This window comes from Piliocolobus tephrosceles, chromosome 2 (assembly GCF_002776525.5).
Source record: "Piliocolobus tephrosceles isolate RC106 chromosome 2, ASM277652v3, whole genome shotgun sequence".
NCBI lineage: Eukaryota > Metazoa > Chordata > Mammalia > Primates > Cercopithecidae > Piliocolobus > Piliocolobus tephrosceles.
The window spans coordinates 191,479,229-191,500,152 of NC_045435.1; the positions used below are offsets into that span (position 1 = coordinate 191,479,229).

Below are 20,924 nucleotides of genomic sequence, written 5' to 3' on the forward strand. Positions count from 1 at the left end.
TTTTAAGATGGAGTCTCGCTCTGTCGCCCAGGCTGGAATGCAGTGGCATGATCTCGGCTCACCGCAAGCTCTGCCTCCTGGGTTCAAGCGATTCTCCCACCTCAGCCTCCCGAGTAGCTGGGACTACAGGCGCCCGCCACCTCCCCGGTTAAGTTTTGTATTTTTAGTAGAGACGGGGTTTCACCATATTGGCCAGGATGGTCTCGAACTCCTGACCTCAGGTGATCTGCCCACCTCGGCCTCCCAAAGTGCTGGGATTACAGGTGTGAGCCACTGCGCAAGGCTGAGAAATCACTACTTTCCTTTTAGAAATCACTGCCCTGAGAAAAATCAGTTTCTTTCAGAAATCCTTGTTTTCTTGTCAGAGCTCTACGCATATCCCATTGGAGGCCAACAGTTTCTGTCAGACATCCCTGTTTTCCTGTCATAAACCACTGCAATCCTGTCAGAAATCCTTGGTCTCCTGTCAGAATTTCCTGGCGGAGCTTCCAGTCAGAAGTCATGACTTTCCTGCAGGGAATCACTGTTCCTTGCCTGGTCCTTCTTTCCCCAGAATATTCAGAGTTGCTTGTCATCCTTTGACTTTGGTAGTTTTCTTGTGACCTCCTTGCTGGGAGAGGAGAAGGGCCACTGCCGGCTGTTCACACCTGTTTTGCCACATCTGTGGAAACTCCGCGCTGACTCCAGAAACGGCCTGGGGTGCTGGACACAGCATGGGGGGTGTCCACAGTCTCATATGCCCCTGCTGGGTGATGACTGACAAGTCATTTCTGCCTGCTGGACCTTTCCCCCATCTTCTTGTTGGGGGTGATAATATTACCTACTCTGGCTGCTTCATAGCGTCATTGAATTTAGATCAGTGATACTTCTGACTTCCAAAAAGTTGCTACTTTGTTTGAGACAGAAATCTCTTTTCCTGTCATTTTTACTCACTGTTGCTCCACAGGGCAAATCTAATGCTTCATACCACAGCCCTTCAACCCTGCCCCGAAATCTTCTCTTACCTGCAAAAAATACCTCCAGTTCTCTAACGCCCAGATTCAACCTGCTCAGTTCCTTGTGTTGTGGGACTGGCTTCCAGGTCTGTTGCCAGCCTGCTCCCCCGACTCCACCCCTGGTCCCACATTGTTAGAGTTTGTCTGGGTCTTTCTTGGAGTGTGCCGTGATCAGCTCAGGGGAAAGCACGATTATCACCTCCCTCCCTCTACAGCAGATTGCATGGTCAGGCTGCATGAGCTTTTAAACTGCAGACCGACTGGCCGGGCGCGGTGGCTCAAGCCTGTAATCCTAGCACTTTGGGAGGCCAAGACGGGCGGATCACGAGGTCAGGAGATCGAGACCATCTTGGCTAACACGGTGAAACTCCGTCTCTACTGAAAAATACCAAAAGAAAAAAAAAAAAAAAAACTAGCCGGGCGAGGTGGCGGACACCTGTAGTCCCAGCTACTCGGGAGGCTGAGGCAGGAGAATGGCGTGAACCCGGGAGGCGGAGCTTGCAGTGAGCTGAGATCCGGCCACTGCACCCGAGCCTGGGCAACAGAGCGAGACTCCGTCTCAAAAAAGAAAAAAACAAAAAAAGAAAATACTAAACTGCAGACTGAATGTGCCGTTTACCATGCAGAATTTTCCCAGGCAGAAGCTCCATTTATTCGTTTTTCTTTTTCTATTAGAGGTTTGTAATTTTCTCTGAATATATTTTTCATGTCCTTTTATGTTAATTGCAAAATACTTAATGGTTTGGATTCTTCAGGGAATGAGTTCTTTCTATTGCATTTCCTTCTAGTCTTCATCTCTGGAATCTAGAAATGGTGCATTGGTTTAATTTTTTTCTTATAATCTGAGATGTTGCTGAACTGATTTGCCATTTCCAAAGAGCTTACCTGGAACACTCTGTATCTTTCTTGGGGTGCTTACCCGTTCTGTCTTGTGATGGGGACAGCTTTATGGCAGGCTGTGTCACGTGTTCCACCATTTTCTCCTTGGAACCACTCAAAATGGGTGCCAGCGCTTTTAGGCAGGAGCTGTGCTGGACACCAGAGTTCTAGGACATGGGGATAGCATTATTTTATCATGATTATTATTATTATTTTGAGACGGAGTCTCGCTCTGTCACCCAGGCTGGAGTGCAATGGCACGATCTCGGCTCACTACAACTTCCGCCTCCCAGGTTCAAGTGATTCTCCTGCCTCAGCCTCCCGAGTAGCTGGGATTACAGTCACCCACCGACAAGCCTGGCTATTTTTTGTATTTTTAGTAGAGACAGGGTTTCGCCATGTTGGCCAGGCTGGTCTCGAACTCCTGATCTCAGGTGATCCACCCGCCTCAGCCTCCCAAAGTGATGGGATGACAGGCGTGAGCCACTGTGCCCAGCCTGGAAATGGGGATGGCATTATTAACAGGGTAATCTTTTATTAATTCTGATTTCCTTTTTTTTGAAGTAAATCATTCTAATAACTTTGGTAATTCAGCTATTAATAGCAACACATTGCTTACCACATACTTCCCAAGTGAACACTGATCACGCTGAGGTTGGAAACACTTGGCCTGGTGACTAAACAGGTTTTTCACTGCATTATCCACTTTCAAGTAGTGAATTTTAAGGTATATGAGTTAGTCCCTCCCCTGCTCAATGACAATAACAACAGGAAAAACTTAAAAATGGGCTTTCAGACACATAGTTTATGACCCAGCTTTGCCCTTCACAGGCCCTCTGGCCTTTAGGAATTATGGTACAGTCCTTGATTTCTCTGAATTTCAATTTCATGCTATGTAGAATGGGATTATGAATTGTCTCTCTTTCATTCCACTGATAAAAGAAATTCTCCACCCACCCTATAGAGTGGCTGATCAAAATATCCCATTCTCCTAGACACAGTGATTGATGAAGACGCTCACATGACCCGAAGATGCTCAATCAACATTCTTGAGGAGGGGAAATGTGGCTGCTGGGTCAAAATAGGGCTCTCTCCTTCTAAAATCATAAAATGTAGCCTGGGGTGCAGCGGCTCATACCTGTAATCCCAGCACTTTGGGAGGCCAAGGCGGAGGTTGCAGGGAGCGGAGATCGAGCCACTCAACTCCAGCCCAGGCAGAGCAAGACTCCATCTCAAAAAAAAAGAAAAAAAAAAAAAAAAAGGCCGGGCACGGTGGCTCACACCTGTAATCCCAGCACTTTGGGAGGCTGAGGCAAGGCGAATCACCTGAGGTCAGGAGTTCGAGACCAGCCTGGCCAATGTGGTGAAACCCTGTCTTTACTAAAAATACAAAAATTAGCCAGGCATGTTGGTGGGCACCCGTAATCCCAATTACTTAGGAGGCTGAGGCAGAGGTTGCAGTGAGTCAAGATTGCCCCACTGCACTGTAGCCTGGGCGACAGAGCAAGACTCTGTTAAAAAAAAAAAAAAATCATGAGATGTAAAGCTCAAGAAAGCCAGAGCTACTGGGGGTCATCTTTCCTAATACATGGAGAGAACATGCTGGAGAGTGAAGCTGACATAGTGGAAATGAAGGGAGACCGAGAGATTTCTGACATTGCCTTCATACATGGAGCCAGCCTAGTCGGAAGCTAGACAACTCCTGATATTTTCATTTATGTGCACCTGTAATTCCTTTTTTTCTTAAGCTTGTTTGAGTTGAGTTTCTGTCGTGAGCAACCCAAAGAGGCTTAATACAGAAATATATTTTATCAGGCTGTCGTGAGAATTACTTGTGGTAATACCTATAAAGCGTATAATGCTTAAATAAACAGGGACTAAAAAATGGGAACTTACTATTATTATTGATAGCATTATGCAATGGATAGGAACAACTTGGTGTATGCTTAATCTTATTATCCTGTACTAGCAAAGATAGTACTAAGTACCACATAAAATAGAATCTCAATAAACATATCCTTATAGACAAATTGATATCTCTTTACCTTAGTATAGAATTTAAACATGAATTAATCTGAATTTCTCTCTGCTTTTTACTCTTAGGAGATAGAGATGAATCTACAAAATGGAAAAAGTATTGAACTTGGGAGTCAAGAGACCAGGGTTCTAGTTCTGATGACGCCCTTCACATACTGAATGCCCTGGGGAAGCCCCTTCCTTTCTCTGAGTCTTGGGTTCTCCATGTGTCAAATCAGGCTGTGGAAAAAGGTATCAAGGGATATTTTTAATGGTCCATGATTTCTGGGGATTAAAATAAATTCAATCTCATACCCCTTTTGCATCCTACCCACAGCCTCCCACAGTGACACATGGTTAGGGAGACTCAGGGTACTTGCAAATGGCCATTTGCACAATTTTGTATGCTCACGGAAAGATGCAAGGAAGTCAGCACTCCTTACTTGCTAATGTAGAAATGTTACTGAATACATCTTAGAATGACTTTTAGTGACAAGGTCTGAAATATAATTTCAAATCAGAAAAAAAATCATTTGAAATAAATATTTTTCATTCATCAGGCATTCATTTAGGGCCTTCTGGGTACATCCTGTGCCCAGTACTAGGAGAACAAAGGGACTAAGGCTCTGTTCCTGAGGTCAAGGAGAGCCTTGTCTTGCAAAGAATGTTCCCTGAATATCTTGTTCATCAAAATTTCACTGGAGTTCAGATTGAAACAGAGATTTTGATAACCTTACTGGACCAGGCACTGGGTAGACAAGTTTGTTGACATCGTCTTAACACTTGATTAAAACTTTCCTGTTCTTCCACCTCCCAGAAACACCAATCTGGCAGAACAGAGACATGAGCCTCTGTAAACTGATTCTCCCTCCACAAAGAGGCCCTGACCCTCACAGCCCCATCCTCTTTCATCCTTGCTGCCTGATCCTAGGGAAGCTTTGCTCTGTGGTGGAGCCTGGAGCTGTGATGTATGTAGGCATCTGAAACCCCAGTTTTGTGGAAGACGTAAGACATAGATTTTTACTCTACCATTTGGAGAAAAATCATTTTTATATGAACACAAATGTTGATAGACAAGGAGCAAAGTTTAAGGTTGGAATGACTTTAAGATTCATTCGTTTTTTAAAAATTTATACTTATTGAGTGCTTACTATGTGCCAGCACTGTCCTAGGCCCTTGGGGACCGGTTGGTGAATAATGCAGATAGAGTAGTCGATAATGCCTGATATAGTCTGGATGATTGTCCCCTCCAAATCTCATGTTGAAATGTAATCCCAGTGAAGGAGTGGGGCCTGGTGGGAGGTGTTTGGGTCTCGCGGGTGGACCCTCGTGAATGGCTGGGTGCTGTCCTAGAGGCAGTGTGTTCTCATGAGATCTGGTTGTTTAAAAGCTTCGACTCTCACCATGTGACACCTGGCTCCGCCTTCACCTTCCACTGCCATTGAAAGCTTCCTGAGGCCTTCACTGATGCTGATGCCAGCGCTACGCTCCCTGTACAATCTATAGGACCATCAGCCAACTAAATCTCTTTTCTTTTCTTTTGTCTTCTCTTCTCTTCCTCTTTTTTCTTTCCTTTTCTTTTCTTTTTATGATGGAGCCTTGCTCTGTCACCCAGGCTGGAGTGCAGTAGCGTGATCCTGGCTCACTACAACCTCCGCCTCCCAGGTTCAAGTGATTCTCCGCCCTCAGCCTCCTGAGTAGCTGGGACTACAGGCGTGTGCCACCATGCCTAGCTAATTTTTGTATTTTTAGTAGAGACAGTGTTTCTCCATGTTGGTCAGGCTGGTCTCGAACTCCTGACCTCAAGTGATCCACCCACCTCAGCCTCCCAAAGTGCTGGGATTACAGGCGTGAGCCACCGAGTCCGGCCAAACTCTCTTCTTTATAAATTACCCAGCCTTGGGTATTTCTTTTACAGCAGTATGAGAATGAACTAACACAGCGCTCTCATGGAGCTCACTGTCTTAATTTAATTTAATGTAACTTAATTTAGGAGAGCTAAGTAATTAAACATGAGGCCAAAGTACATACGAAAGCGGCAGCCCTTTATTGCAAATATGCACACACTCTCTGGCGAGGTTCTCCGGTCCTCAGGTGTGGGGGGGCGCCAGGGAAGTCGCCCCGGCGCTCCTGGGTGAGGTTCTCCGGTCCACAATGCGGGCGGAAGAAGTCAGGCCGGCTCCTGCCGGCAGCGGACTTCTATGCATTGGTACTGGAAGGGGGAGGGCAGTGGGCGGGATAAGGGCTGATAGCGGTGTCTCCATAGGCGTGGCCGGGTAAGTTTAGATCTCTTCGGATTGACGTCACCTGGCGCATGCTCGGTTGATCTGCAGCGTCCTGGCGCAGGCTGCATTTTCCCGCGCGCAGGAAAGTTGGTGAGGAAGAACCTGGAAGCAACATGGATTGTGCCTTCTTGTTCACCTTCCTCCGTCTTGTCCTTTCTCCCTCACCCAAACACTCACATTCTAGTGGAAGGCAACAGAAAAAACATATGGTATTTCAGAGGCCGACAAGTGCTGTAAAGAAAAATAGAGCAAGGTAAGGAAATGTCCAGCTTGCAGAGGACTCATTCAGGCGTCACCATCAGAGTCCCTGGATCTCCTTGTCTCTGCCACAAGGTTTACGTGGGCCAAGCATGGGGGGTGGGAGTTGGGGATGGGGGTGGGGATTAACCAGGAAATGAATTGGCTTAAGAAATGCATCCTGAGCACCCAGAGGGAGGAAATGCTGATGGAGGGAGGCGGTGAGCTCACCCACCCCGTGGTGCTTCCCAGCTCAGAACCCACACCCTCTGGGGCCCCAGTCAGTCCTTCAGCCTTCTTCAGCAGGCGTCTGTCTCTGTCTTTCTACCTGCTCACGTAGTACCATCCCTGCCTGAGTGTCTCAGAGGCCCATGGGGCTGCTCTGGAGGCTTCCTTCAGATGACCACTCGTGTTCAGTTGCAATGTCACCTCATCAGCTATTCCCCCAGCTCCGCCCCAAATGCTTTGCCTTTATAGCCAAAGGCAGCCATGTTCTCTGTCACCGGCCCACCTCCTATGCTATAGAGCTTTACTTTGCCACTCTCCTAACCACGCCCATGGTGGTTTCTCACGCCTCCCTCGAGCAAAGCCAAGGAGTCGTCGTAAGGCAGGTCAGAGAAGGGAGGTTGATGAGTGGTGGGACGGGGTGGGGCTGGGGAGCTGGGAGGTGGGTGGTGTCTTGCACGCGTCACAGGCTATACGCCAGTGGTTCTTACACTTGAGTATGCATCAGTCACTGCAGGGCTTGTTAAAATCGAGAGACTGCGGGGCCCCGCCCGGTTTCTGATTCGGTAGATCTGGAGGGGGCTCCAGAATCTGTGTGTCTAACAGGATCCCAGGCCAGGCTGGTGCTGCTGATCCCGGAGCCACACTGAGGCCCCTGCTCTAGGCCAGCTGGCAAAGCCGGCCGAGCTCACCCTCCTAGCCCGCAGCCTCTTCCTGGGCTCTCCCTTCTAGTTTATGGACCTTGCTGTTGCTCTGCGTCCTTCCCTTGTCAGTCATCCAATGATTTTCTCCCCCCAATCCCCGCCCCTCTGAAAAATGCTTCTGGAGTGTGGTCTGAAAATACATTATACCAAGTTGCCAGTGGCGGGTCATCACTATCATCCCTTCCAGGAATATTTGAATTTTAATGGTCCAATAACCTGCAAAGCTAAAGAAATAAAACTTGGGTGGTGGACTTCAGGGATCTGCTAATGAATGGTGGCTATGTTTGGGGGCACAGAGCCTCTGAAGCTGTGTAGGTGGCCACTTATCGTACCCTGTCTGTGTTCCTGTGGGGGAATGTCTCCTACCCAGCCTGGATAAGAATTTAAATTCCATGTCCCTCTTCTTCAGAAGCAGTGAGGCAGAGATGCTGCTACTGAAGAAGATACCAGCTAATGTCAGTAATGAAATCCCCCAAGGAGGCAGGAGTCTCTGTGTCTTTTGTGTTCTGGGAGTGGCTCTTGCTTCGGAGGGAAGAAAGAAAATCTGTTGAGACAGACTCCGATTCTCCTGCTGAGGGAGGCCCCGCTGTGGTTGCATCAGGGTCCAGGTCTCTCCCTGAAGAAGACACTCAACTGAATTTTCAAAATTAGGGCCACAACTCCCCACCTTGGGTTTAACATGAAAGAATGGGAGGGCTTAGAAGTTGGACAGGGACACAAAAGGAAGAGACTGGAAAAGAAGGCAAGCCATGAGAGTTCAGCCATGGCCAAATTGCCCATCTGTCCAGAATTTCTCCCCTGAGCACTTGCCCTCTCGTCCCGAGAGGCAGCATTTGGCCTCCCTGCCTCTTATCCTACTCCTGAGAAGAAACATCTCCTGGAAAGAATAAAAATGCTGGAAGGAGAAGGAGCAGAAGAAAGAACGTCTCCTGGAAAGGAAGAAAATGCTGGAAGGAAGGAGCAGATGAAGGAACAGGGCCTGCAGAGTGGGCAGCCGGTGTTGTCCACCCAAGTTGACTTAGGAGGACAGCAATGTGACACAGGTCGGCCAGCACTGGCCTAGGAGCCAGAGGCCTCCATTCTTGTCTTTGTGTGGCCTGGAACAAGTCACTGTCCTCTCCACTGCCCTCCAAGGCATCAGCTGAGACAACCTCTGGGTGTCCTTTCAGACTCTGAAATCTTACCACCTCTTCTACCATCATCATTTGCCATGAGAGGTGCATGAGAGGTAAGAGTGAGTTCATCCCAACTCTTCAGATGACCTTCATTTTTTCCATCTCTTCTAGCCTTAGATGGAATTGTACTCAAGGACATATCTGCTTCAAAGTTTTTCTCCAAGTTTGTCTTCAGTTGCTATTTCTGAAGCCACATCACACACTGAGAAACTCCTCCCTTTTACTCTACCCTGCTTCTCCCCCCATCTGTCTCTTTCTTGTCACTTTTAGTTGGTTTTGCACAGGGAACTCTGAGGCCATCCCAGCTGCCCTTGTCTGCCTGTGAGAATTCCTTTTCCACAGTGCCTCAAGAGCAGGATGGAAGTTCCAAGAGTATGAATTCACTTCACAACATGTACGTTTTGCAACACACTCCCATAAGTGTGCATGTGACAGTATGCACGTGCGTGTATGCCACCAAGACATTCTGGACCCGTTATAAAATGGCAGTTAAGAGCTCAGGTTTGGCTGGGTGCAGTAGCTCATGCCTGTAATCCCAGCACTTTGGGAGACCGAGGCGGATGGATCACCTGAGGTCAGGAGTTTGAGACCAGCCTGACCAACATGGTGAAACCCCATCTCTACTAAATGCAAAAAAAATCAGCAGGGTGTGGTGGCACGTGCCTGTAGTCCCAGCTACTCAGGAGCCTGAGGCAGGAGAGTTGCTTGAACCTGGGGGCAAAGGTTGCAGTGAGCCAAGATTGTGCCACTGCACTCCAGCCTGGGCGACAGGGTGAGACTCCGTCTCAAAAAAACAAAAGCAAAAACAACAAACAAACAAACAAGAGCTCAAGTTTTGTCTCTTTTTTTTTTTTCTTCCTTTTTGTGGAGAACGAGGTCTCACTATACCACTCAGGCAGGTCTCGAACTCCTGGGCTCAAGCTATCCTCCCGCCTCTGACTCCCTCAGAGCTGGGATTACAGGCGTGAGCCACTGCGCCGGCAAGCTCAAGTTTTAGAGCCATGCACACCTAGTTTACGTCCTGCCCCAGCCACTTAGGTAGTTGTATGATGTTGGGCAAACTGCCTAACCTTTCCAAGCCTCAGTTGACTTACCTGCACATTGATAATATACACCCCAAGAGCTTGCCGGGGGCCACTGCCTGCTTCTTGAAGATAACAGTTGTTTCTGAGAGATCAGAAGGTTCCATCAGTGTCTTGGCCAGGCGTCCTCTCTTGTACATAGTAGCACTTCTTTCTACTGTGGCTATCTCAGTGTAGGCCACCTTCCCGTTCCCCCCACAACACCTGGAATTCTGAGCCAAAGGCCTCCAGATAGGATGACATCTAAGCGGCCACTGGGTAGAAGTAAGCCCTCTCCTCCAGAACCACTGACTCTTCAGGCTCCACGAACTCACACACCAGGAACATGCAGATTTCTTTCCTGAAGGATCAGGGTGATTTCAGAGAGTAGCAACAGAATCCACAGCATGCGTCTACTTAGAATTTTTCCTGAATCTCACAAGGACAGACTTAGATCTTTATAAGAAGGGCTTACTTGGATTCCCCCTCCACTTCTACACGTTTGGACCTCAAGTACAAAGGCATGCTGTCCTCTTTGGTCTGTGCACGGCCCGCTTTTGTGTTCATTATTTATGTGTTTATTCCTCCACGCACCCCGTCCATTCTCCTTCCCCCCACAGGCAATCATGGATTTAGTGTGTATACTTCTTGCAAACCATATGGTGGTATTTTCGCGTGTATTTGTTGTACCTAAATGGTGTTGTCTCACACAGTGCATTTTTTCCCTCCCTCCTTCCACCCAGCACTCTGCCTTTATGGTCCATCCACGTTGCCACGTGTTGTTCTAGCCGGCTTTCCCCCTTCACTCTCCCCAGACACACTGTGGGTGACTTTCAATTTCCCCGCCACGAGTAATAACACGGTAATGAGCACCCCCTAAAAGCGCTTCCGCTCCCTCCTAACCGGACTCACCTGCTTTCAGGTTGGTAAGTGCAGGCTCTAACTTTTGAGTCTGAAAACTCATACAGAGCTCTCTCAGATTTGTCTTGAGTCATGAAGGCTCCAGTAACACCCAGGAGGCATAGAAGTGAGCGTTGATGTTTGTTCCACCTTGTCTCCTGGGGCCCAGGGAAGGGGCTTCTACACCTGTGGTCTCAGACAATAGGAGCCTCTTCTGTGAGTTTTCATATCAGGCTCAGGTTGCTTTCTCCATCTGATTGATTAAAGAAAGCACATGTTCCAAAGGCAAACACGTTTCCCCACTCAGTACAGTCTAAATCCATAAAGAATCTATCCTTTGTTAACCACACATTCACCCTGCCCTTGGAATCCTGTTGAGGAAACTTGGGTCTCTTTTTGTCAGTGGGGGGTGAGGAGAAGGCTCAGGGAGTTCTGCTGGTGCTTCAGAAGAGCTACTCTTGATTTTCATGGCTGCTCTGAGCTCACACATGGGGAAAGGCATAGGCCTCTATTAATTTTTTTCATCAGTAATTGTCTGTTAGTCAAGAAGAACTTCGTGGTTTGCCAGCTCCTCGCAAACAGGAGCTTTAATAGGACTGAATGCTGTTCACTGAATGACATCTATTCCTAGTGGGCAAAGTTGCATAGGTTTCCTGACATCTTCATCCTCCTGGTCCATTTTCTTCACTTGGGGCACTTCCTCAACTTTCTCAGTCAAACTGTCTCTTTTTGGGGGGTCCAGAGGTGCTGCACAAGACTCAAGGAGCTCTACACCAGGAGCCAATGGTCCTGGCCTGGACCCTGACCTATCTCCACGGCTTGTGTGATGCTGAACTGCTGGTTGAAACTCTCAAAGCCTCCATTTTCTTGTTAAAAGACAGGTGGAGTGAGGTAGGGAGTAGTGTTGGAGATTTAAGACCTTCTGAGTTTGTTTTTGTTTTTGTTTTTATTTTTTTTTTATTTTTTGAGACAAGATTTTTCTATGTCACCCAGGCTGGAGTGCAGTGGGGCAATTATAGCTCATTGCAGCCTTGACCTCCCTGGTCAAGCAATTCTCCCACTCAGACTCCCAAGTAGCTGGTTCTACAAGCATGTGCCACCACAGCTGGCTAATTTTTTAATTTTTTTGGTAGAGATGAGGATCTCACTATGTTGCCCAGGCTGGTCTTGTACTCCTGAGCTCAAGTGATCCTTCCACCTTGGCCTCCCACAGTGCTGGGATTACAGGCATGAGCCACTGCACCTGGCCATCTTTTGGTTCTTCACATCTGTGTTTTTGCAAAGGCTTTGGTATTCCTTTGCCATCTGCCTTCTCCCTCTCCACTTTAGCTATGCCCCTTTTTGATGCCAATCCGCCACCAGCCCCTCCTGCTTCTCTAGCTCCCAGCCCTCTCCACCTCTCACCTCTCTCCCCTGTTCATTCTCAGATACCTTTCTCCCAAGAAACGTTCATACCCTGGCAGCCTCCTTCACGGAATCGACTATTTTGGGTCTGCAGCGTCTCCCCTCCTCTCCTGACCCTCCTCTCAGTCACACAGTCCTCTGAGGTTTTCATCAGGTAAGTGGAAGCCGAGTGCTTTGAAGTAACTTGATTTGCCCTGAAATCACCTCAAATTCTTGGGGCTTCTCTTGATCAGGAGTAATTCTGGGCTACCCTGGAGCTCTCACGGTCATACGGGATCACAGGCTGCTCTAGAGACTCTCAGATCCGTTTCTAAGGCTAGAAGAAGACAGGAACCAACAAGTCTCTTCTGTGGCAGATTGCTATGCCTCTTACCCTTTCCCCCATCAAATCAAGCCCACAGGAATTTCTTTTCTTCTAAGAACTATAGGCTACCACCGTTGCCTAGACTCACTCATCCATCCTTTCTTTTATCTTTTTCTTTCTTTTCTTTCCTTCCTTCTTCCTTTCTTTCAGATAGGGTCTCACTTTGTCCCCTAGGCGGGAGCACAATGGTGTGATCTCAGCTCACTGCAACCTCTGCCTCCCAGGCTCAAGCTATCCTCCCACCTCAGCCCCCTAAGTAGCTGCAACCACAAGAGTGTGCCATCACGCCAGGCTATTTTTTTTTGCGTATTTTTGGTAGAGATGGAGTTTCCTCATGTTGCCCAGGCTGGCATGCATCCTTTCATGCATTCACTTACTCATCAAACATAAGGGGAAATAGCTCAAGGATTCCAAGATGGGTATGCGCAAAGACCTGGCCTTCCAGATAATGATGACTAAAGATCTGGAGACAGGGCCCATCCCCTTCTAACACACACAGTGGTGGAAAAATGGGACTAGAGGCCGAGTTAGGGTTAGGGGAGGTTTTGCCTGAAGCCTTTTGCTGAAGCTGTGATCACTCCGTTGCAAGGTTGTTCACAAGTACACGCATTCCTTCACACACAGCAGCATACACAGCAAAGCATGAAAATCAATAGGATGAGAAAGACCAAGGATTGTGCAGTGATGAATAGGTGTGTTTATCAGCTTGCCCTTGTGTCTGAGCTCCCTGTCTTTCCAGGCCACCTTGCCCTCCTTTTCTCTCTAGAACTCATCTTGCTGCAATTCACGGGGGAGAGTAAGAGGGTGGAAGACAGCCCTGAGGGGACTTAGTGCATTACACATGGGGACCCCCACCGTGGCTTTGCCTAAGTCAAGCAGCAACATGTCCTCTCTTCTTATGATGTTATAAGGCTATAAACCACATCCATTTGCTAGATATCTTTTCGGTTTGTGTGTGTGTTTGTTTTTTGAGACAGAGTCTCACTCTGTCGCCTAGGCTAGAGTACAGTGGTATGATCTCGGCTCGCTGCAACCTCCACCTCCCGGGTTCAAGCGATTCTCTTGCCTCAGCCTCCCAAGTAGCTGGGATTACAGCTGGCCACCATGCCTGGCTACTTTTTGTATTTTTAGTAGAGACAGAGTTTCTCTATGTTGGCCAGGCTGGTCTTGAACTCTTGACCTCAAGTGATCTGCCCACCTCGGCCTCCCAAAGTGCTGGAATTACAGGTGTGAGCCACCGCACCCAGCCTAGATATCAATTTTTAAGAGTTTTCTGAAGACACCCCAATTATTTGGTGTCACTAGTAGTCATAACACTAGATCATATTTTAAGGAAGTCTTAAAGAAAGATCAAATACTTGATAAATACACGTAATGCAGTGGCAAATTTACGTACAACTGGTCAGAGGTGAAAAGAGTATGTGGGGGTTGTTCTGTGACTGGCCTAATCTTTCTCATGAGTCCTCTCCCTGTTGTACAGTACAAGTAAAGGTGACGGGCACTTGACAATCAACAGTAACTCATTCGACTTCAACTTTGAGAGGCTCACTGGGGCAAATGCCCATAAGTGCTGATTTCTCTGCCATCCGCCTGTTCTGCCCCAAGATGGCGGCAGGGTGGATGGGGAGTAGCCTGGGAGTTCTTGCTTGTCCTGTGCCGGCCTCTGGGTCTTTGTGGGTTCCTGTTGCTGGCCAGGTATTTGACTGGTTTATGATTTCCACTGTGGACCTGTGGTGCAGTCAGCACCTAGCGCACCCCCTTGCTGACTCACACCTTCTGAGTCTCAGCTACATACCCCTCCACCCTAACACCACCCTATTCCTCATCGTGGATCCCCCATGTGAGGCCCAGTGACTTTTACCTCAATCATCTCTATTTTCCAAGAGCTGTACAGGAACCTAGGGCTCTTCCAGTGTGTGTGCCTTGCGGGAGCATTGACAAAGGCCTCTCCCTGACTCACCGCCCTATGTGACCATCTTTCACTCTTAATATGGCTACCACCTCTTAGTGGTAGGGCCCTGCAAGATGATCACACAAATGCCACCATGGAATGGAAGGCATGTTAAAAAAAAAAAAAAGTCTTTGCTTTTGGCTTTCCCCAAGGCTATCTAACAACCCCTAATCCTAATCCACAGTCTTGGATTTCAAGCTTGGCGATGGGACTAGGGGCCAAAAATCTCAGGTCTGTTTTCTTCCCCTATTTCTATCTCTCTTCCTTCTCCCAGTGCCCACCGGAGCAAGAAGGGGAGGCTCCCACCTCTTTGTTTTGTGTTATGTCTTCCATCTTCCATAGGACAGTGACCCTCATGGTCTGGCCACCATAAGACAAACAGGGATCTTCTGTAAACTATGGAAGAAATCATGAGGTGGGGCCCCCAGTCTTCTGTTATGGGAAATGCTGAACAAACAGGAAATACAGACACAATTGCACTGCTTGACTATCTCCCAAGTAGCTCCATTATGTTTTAATTTATGCATTATCCCTAGTCTTTCTCCAGATGAGCATTATTGTTTAGGAAGACATAAAAGTGAGGCAGATAATAACATTTTTAATTTCTACTCTCTGAAAGTCACTGTACTGGGGAAGGGGAAAACAAATGATAAGACACGGTCTGTGTCTCCAAGCAACTAACATTCTACAAACTGTGATAAATGTGAACCAGGAACGGAGCTGCAGCAGGAACCGTACAGGCTTGCACGGTGCAGGGCAACAGCTGACGCAAGAGGACTTGGTGTGCTTTGAATGAGATGCAAATTGAAAGGGGATTGAAGAAGTCACAGATGACTAGAATGACTAGGATTTCAAGACTGGATGTCAGGAATATGGAGGTTTTGAGGTGATCTGGTTTGGTTTTGTATGCTCTGCTGCTAGAATTGTAGCTCTGATTGCTCACCACACACCAGGCCTGGTTCCAGGCCGCTCCCCGGAGTTCAGTGCACATGGGACTGACGTGTGGACTTGCCCCCTACATGCCTGACTGGTTTTAATGAGACAACAAGTCTGTAGCAAAACTCGACTCTTTCAGGGTTTGCCAAAAAGACAAAAATGGCTTTTGAAAATGGAACGTCTCCCAGAGGTTACCTCCCTTTTCCCGGCTAGCTACCTTCATCACTGACAGCAGTGGCAACAGCTACAGCTTAAGATGCAGCTATAGCTAAAACAGCCCCAGACATGGATTGTGGAGAGCCAACAGGGCTCCACTCTAAAGAGGGTAAGGAAGACAGAAGAGATTCCCTGTAGGAGCTGGTGGTGAAGCTAGGAGGCCCAGCACTGCGTGGAGGCCCAGCACCGGCGGTGCATTAATGCAACAAGTATTTATTGAGTGCCTACTATATACTAGGCTCTGTTCTAGGCATTGAGAATATGTGGTGAGAGAGACAGAAAAGGACTACATTCTAGTAGAAAACATAAACAGTAAATAAGTAAAAAACAAATATAAACATGAACTATAAAAATATCAGAGTGGTAAGTGCTACGCAAAAAAATTAAAATAGAGTGATGGGCTGGAGAGAAGTTGAGTGGCCCCTTTGGAGGAGTTGGTCAGTGAAGTTCAGCAAAAAATATAATACTTCTTGTGGGCTTCTGAATTGAGCATAAGTAACTCTATACTTATTATTGAAGTAAATTGTATTAATTGTCTCCACATGCCTTAGAGCATCTGTGTGTGTTTTTTTCTGACATTTACAGTTTGTAAAGTATTTAGCAATAATTTAAGAGCAGGCCACACTTGTTTTCTCTTAAGCTTCTATTAGATTGGATTAAGATAGTCCAGTCTACTTCTAGGAGAAGTGGATGGAGTAAAAGAGGTGGCGTCTTTGCCTCAAACTGCAAAGAAGTCGATAACCTTGCATAGAGAGCAATTTCCATGAAGAAAAGTAGGGGAAGCAATCAATTCCTGAAAGGAGGGATCAGAGGAAAGGAAATGAGGACGCTGGATGCAGGAAACAAGGACGGTAAGTTGGGAGCAATCTTTTCGTTCTACTTGATGGGAACATTATACCTCCTTTCTTTCTGTCATTTAATAGAGCTAATACTCAGCCATGGGTCATTTACCCCTAAAACAACCTCTTGTGTTCTCTGAAAGGATCCTCTCAAGAATACACAATGCTTAATAGCCTTACTCAGACACTCAGTCTAATGGTGACACCCTGAAACAGCAAGCATATTGGCAATTGCAAACTAAGGTTTCTGAGACTTTACAGAAAGAATCACCAATAAGAGAATAACAAGCCCAAGGAAAAGGTCAGCTCATGCCAGTTTGGAGGCTGGCCTGGTACCGCCGAGCAGGCAGATGCAGCCATCTCCTCCCCCAGGGAGGACCAGTCAGTAGCTCTGCTCTGTGATTTAAAGAGCTATCAATTTGTCCGTGACATTCAAGTATTTCTGAAGAATAGGGTTTGAAATATGCTGTTTCAGAGCATTTTACCCCAAATGACCACATTGAATAGAGATTGGAAAATATATAGAAATGAAAGGAGCCGTATTCCCTTAAACCTCATTATCCTTTTGATTAGCCAATTCACATTCTGTTCAACATTCTGCTTAATTTGCTTTTTCTGTATAGTGAGATCAATGACTTTAAGCGTTGTTTCTCCAAGTTCCTTTTACCAGTGGGAGACTCAACAAGTTAACAGCTACCACGTGTAAAATCAGTAGCTGAAGTGCACAATACCTAACCAGGCATAGAGGCGCGCACCTGTGATCCCTGCTACTCAGGAGGCTGAGGCAGGAGAACTGCTTGAACCTGGGAGGCGGAGGTTGCAGTGAGCTGGGATCGTGCCATTGCTCTCCAGCCTGCACAACAGAGCGAGACTCCATCAACAACAACAAAAAAAGTACAATACCAAATGGGAAGGATCTGAAGTGATTCTTCCTTTTGTCTTCCCTGTGAGAGTGACAATTTGCTGACTTCTCAGGGGAAAATCTAAGGGAGGATTTGTAAAAGTCATCTTCTAATATAAAGAGATACTTGCGTTTTGGCTTCTCAGAGGACTAGGGCCCTCAGTGCCAAGCGGAGAGAGGAGACTGTGCCGAGAGAGGAGACTAGTTATGTGGAGAGAGGAGACTAGTTATGTGGAGAGGGTTATGTGGAGAGAGGAGACTAGTTATGTAGAGAGAGTTATGTGGAGAGAGGAGGGCTCGCTGGCTACAGGAAGACGCCTTCTTCATGCCGTTTGGGTCAGTCAATAATAGGAAGAGTTTCTGCTTAGCAGGGAGCTAAAGCTGAGGTTCGATGTAGCAGAGCTGCCCTATGTGAAAATGGAGGTGGGAGTAGTGGCGGGCGAGTCCTCTTCCCAGCCCAGCCCACAGCCCCTTCTCAGAGAATCAACTCCCTGTCTCGCTGCTGAGTCCCCTCAGCCCTCACTCCCTCACTGTCTGCAACAGCTGATTAACCATGAGTAGGCACATAACTCCAGCTGGTCCAGTCAGACACGTTCTGACCTAGGAATGTAAAATTGGGTCTCAGAAATTTAGATTTTTTTTTTTTTTTTTGAGACAGAGTCTTGCTCTGTTGTCCAGGCTGGAGTGCAGTGGCATGATCTTGGCTTGGCTTACCGCAATCTCGGTCTCCCAGGTTCAAGCCATTCTCCTGCCTCAGCCTCCTTGAGTAGCTGGGATTACAGGTGTGCACTACCACACCCGGCTAATTTTTGTATTTTGAGTAAAGACAGGGTTTCACCATGTTGGCCAGGCTGGTCTTGAACTCCTGACCTTGTGGTCCACCAGCCTTGGCTTCCCAAAGTGCTGGGATTACAGGTGTGAGCCACTGCACAAGGCTGAAAACTTAGATTTCTAATAAGCACTTGAAATATGGGTTGGTTATTGCTGTGGTTTGAATGTATGTGTACCTCCAAAACTCAGCTGTTGAGATCTAATACCCAACATGATCGTATTAAGAGGTAGGGTCTTTTGGGAAGCGATTAAGTCATGAGTATTCTACTCTCATGAATGGGATTAACGCTCTTATCAAAGAGGTTGAAGAGAGCACCCTAATCCCTTTTTGCCCCTCCATCTCTTCTGCCATGAAAGAACACAGCTCATCGCTTTTGCTGCCTTCCACCATGCGACAAGGCTTCATCTTGGAAGCAGAGAGCCAGCCCTCGCCTGACACTAAATCTGCTGACATCTTGATCTTGAACTTCCCAGCGTCCAGAACTGTGAGAAACAAATTTCTATTATTTACACATTACCCAGTCTAAGATATTTTGTCACAGCTGCACAAACAGACTAAGACAGATAAAAAGCTAGTATCAAGGCACCCACGTTCAGACATGGTGAAGTAAGCAAAGAAAGATAATAATGAAAGCAAATGCTTGCAATGTGCCAGGCACTGTTCAAAGAACTTTACATATATTGACTCAATCTCGCAACAATCTTATGAGGTAAAAGTACTATTGTTATCCTTATTCCCACTTTACAAAAGAGGAAACTGAAGAACAGAAGCTTAAGGACCTTGCCCAGAGTCACCAATAACTAAGTCGTGGGGTTGGCATTTGGCACCCTGGCTTGGAGACTGCCCTTAACCACATACCACATGCTAAACTGTTCTCTGGGGGTGGGAGGGAGAGAGAGAGAGACAGAGAGAGAGATTAAGAAGGCATGTGCCTTAGAGAGCCAGAAATAAAAGACAATATAGCTCTAGAGAGAAAGAGATTTGGAGAGACAAACCAGTCTGGCTCTTGTCAGCTTTGCAGTTTCTGGCATTAATTCCTATGAAGCCTGGCCTCATTTCCTGTCTTGGGGCTCCACCAGATCCTCTATTTCTAATCAATGTTCTTTTTTGCTTATGTTAGCTTGAATGAGCTCTGTTCATTGCAACTAAATGCTCTCTGACTCAAGAAGTTGGAAAACGAAGGAACACATTTTCCAGTAGGGGTCTGCTGGAATTGTGTTATGTTAATCAGCTAGAGAAGTATGTGAGAGAGGTTTTAATTTTGCTCTTTTAAAAGTTCACACAGTATACTAAGCAAGGATAATCTAATTGCTTTTATAGCCAAGAGTAAGTGATTCTAATTTGTCCTGTCTCTGTCCGATGACTGGGACCAATGCCGTCATGGCTGCCCTTTCCTCTGGTGGAACTGGAACTGAACTATAGGGACAGAGTTTTGGAATGGGAGTAAATTAAGAACTGATCAATCAGAAGAAGGGTATAGATTATGTATTCTTAATGAGTCTTAATTTTTATTTCTTAGTTAATGGGTTTTAATTATTGCATGAGTTCTCCATTGCTGCATTACAAATCATCTAAAAAAAACTCAGTGGCTTAAAAACTCATTTTATTATCTTTCATGGTTTCTGTGGCTCAAGAATTCAGACAGGCCAAAGCAGAGATGGCTTGTCTTTTCTCCACAATATCTGGAACCTCAGTTGGAAAGACATGAAGTCTGGGTGTGGCTGGGGGCTGGAATCATCTAGGGGCCACCTTCTGCTCATATGTCTCACTCTGGTTGTGACTGTTTGCTGGGACCTCACTTGGGTCGTCATCCAGAACGCCTACATTGGACTTCTTCATGTAATTTCTCACATGACCTGATGGGTCTTCCCCATAGCATTGCTGCTGGGTTCTAAGAACAAGCACCCCCAGAAAGAGTCAGATAGAAGCTGCATCACTTTTCATGATCCAGCCTTGAAAGTTGCATAGCATTCCTTCTGCCATAGTCACAAGCCTGCCCACCTTAGGAGGTGGGAGTGTAGATCCCACATTTTGAGGGGAGAAATGTCAGAGTCACATAGTTAGAAGATAACACTGGATGGGAGTTGCTGTTGCAGACATCTTTGGAAATTAGCATCAAGGCAAAATACAATGATGAATGTTAACTTAAAAAAAAATACATTATGTGGAAGCCTATAAGCCTCCTTTTTCTTTAAAAAGCAGAGCATTTGGTAAAGTTTTAAGTAGCCTGATTATAATTTTCATCACTTGAAAGAAACAAGTAACAGCAAGAGGACCAGCAGAGAACTGTGAGTGATGTGGAAATAGTAAGAACTTGGGCTAGTGTCCATCCTATTAAAGCAGGATGTGTGTCTTCAGACGTACAGACTTGAGGAAAGCAGATTTCAAAACATTCAAAATAGATGATCTCATAGTGAGAACCTCTGAAAGGGAGTATGGCTAAAAAAGGATGGCTCTAAAAATAAAATTTAGAACCTAAAATTGCAAATGATCCTAATGAGGAAGAAAAGAGGAGACATCCAAAGAAAACAGCATTTCTGCTGATGAGCGCCAATTTGAAGAGAACACACACAAAGATGGAAGGAGGGGCACAAAATCAAGGGTGTATACAGAAGAATGTCACAAACCCTTATGAATCTCAGAGGAAATCAAAAGCATAGAGAAGGTTGACGTTTCAAGGGTTGAGGGAAGCTAAAGATAAATCATCAAAAAGACCCGTTTGACTGTGTGCAGAAGAACAGGAAAAGAACAGGCACAATCCACTTTCAAACCATAATATCATCTGTTAAAACAACTAGTTAGCCTACTAGATGATGACACAATACGTCTGGAAGAAAGAAAAGTTTCAATGCAAACACAATTTTGTAACATTTCCTACAAGTGACAGAGAGAAAGTCAAATGAGTTCCCTAGCATCCCCCGCAGGGCCAAACGCTCTAGAAGCTGAATTTCCTTGGTGGGGCAACGTATGTGGAGACCTAAGGCGGCAGTTGGGGTAGCAGAGG

The 20,924-nt window shown here is 46.5% G+C and overlaps 1 long non-coding RNA gene across 3 annotated transcripts in view; it reads left to right on the forward strand.

Annotated features, from left to right (window-relative positions):
* Positions 1-6,223: 6,223 nt before the first annotated feature.
* LOC111544320 overlaps positions 6,224-20,924 on the forward strand; it is a 50,618-nt gene continuing 35,917 nt past the window's right edge. For all 3 annotated transcript variants that reach the window (XR_002732112.2, XR_002732114.2, XR_002732113.2), the window contains exons 1-3: positions 6,224-6,428; positions 7,751-8,569; positions 11,905-12,035. This is a non-coding gene — a long non-coding RNA (uncharacterized LOC111544320). The remainder of the gene's footprint in view (positions 6,429-7,750; positions 8,570-11,904; positions 12,036-20,924) is intronic.